Consider the following 1,403-nt stretch of genomic DNA (forward strand, 5'->3'; position numbering starts at 1 on the left):
AAAAAGGAGAGCAATTTGATTCTAAACCTATGTCTCTATGTCTAGAGACATCTCACTATGGAACCCAGACCGGCCTCAAGCTTAGGTGTATAGCACTGGGCTATCTTCCCTTTAAAGAAGCTCAGAACTTCCTTCTATAAATGTTTCCTAAGTGCCACAACATACCAGCTATTATTCTAAATCAGTGATGTTTAATAGAATTTGGGGAGGTGATGAAATTGTTCTGTATCTGTCCTGCCCAGTTTGATAGCCATAAGCCATAAGCTGCTATTGAGATTTTGAAATGCAACTAGTTCAAGGGAGAATCTGAATTTTAAATGTTATTTCATTAAATGGAAATTAAGTAGTTACATGTAGGTAAGAGCCACCAATCACAGGACATAGGGGAGAATCAAATACTAGTTTTCCACTAAATAATTATAAAAGCTGACCCTTAATGACTTATTTATACACTCATAGATTAATGCAGCTCACAACTCTCATCAGAGAAGTTTCCTTATGGTGATTAACACAAAAACACACTACTGGCCGACATGCAGAGAACAAGAGGCTGCAGAGTGCTTGTCCCTGAATAGGACACCTATATCAACTTTTTGCCTCCCAAGGTTCAGGGATCACTACAGAAGAGGGGATGGAAAGAGTGTAAGAGCCAGAGGTGGTGGATGACCACAAGGAAACAGTCTTCCAGACAACTGGTCAGTTACTCATATGAACTCACAGCAACAATGACAGCATGCATAAGTCCTATGCTCAAACCAGGAAGAATCCCAGCACAGACATGAGGAAGTGGGTGAGAAACCCCAACCTTACCTAAGGAACTACTGGCAACCATTGACTGCTGGGAGGGGGAGAGTCAGTCTCTTTCAAGGATGATACTCTTGTTAGGTTGACCAGGCTCTAGTGGATAGACCCACATTGAAGGACATTTGGAAACAGAAATTAGACTCTATAGGTCATGTGTATACATATATATTTTATATGTATATAATAGAGTACATTAAATTGGACTGGGGGTAGTAAGGGGAGGTGGAGAGAGGAGAGGTGATCCAAATAGTATCAAATTATCTTGTATGAAAATCACAAAAAATTTTTTAAAAAACCTTGAATTTGAAAAAAAATCCTTCTCCCCCAAACAGTCCAAATGAATGAATAAATATATGTAAACAGTAGAAAAACTTAATAAACAACAAACATGTATATAATGAAACATTACAATGTAGTACAGTATGCAAAAGTACAATTGTTAGGTCAGTTCAAAATCAATACAAGTTAAACTGTACAAAAGAGAGAGAGCCACCGAAAGGTAGAAAAATATCTGGCAAAAGCACATTCTTGCTCTTGTGTGGTTTACAACTGGAAATGGCCAGCAGTGGAGGGGAAGTCAACCATAAACAAGCCTGGAA

The sequence above is a fragment of the Nannospalax galili genome, unplaced genomic scaffold, assembly GCF_000622305.1.
Source record: "Nannospalax galili isolate Female #2095 unplaced genomic scaffold, S.galili_v1.0 scaffold140, whole genome shotgun sequence".
Taxonomy (NCBI): domain Eukaryota; kingdom Metazoa; phylum Chordata; class Mammalia; order Rodentia; family Spalacidae; genus Nannospalax; species Nannospalax galili.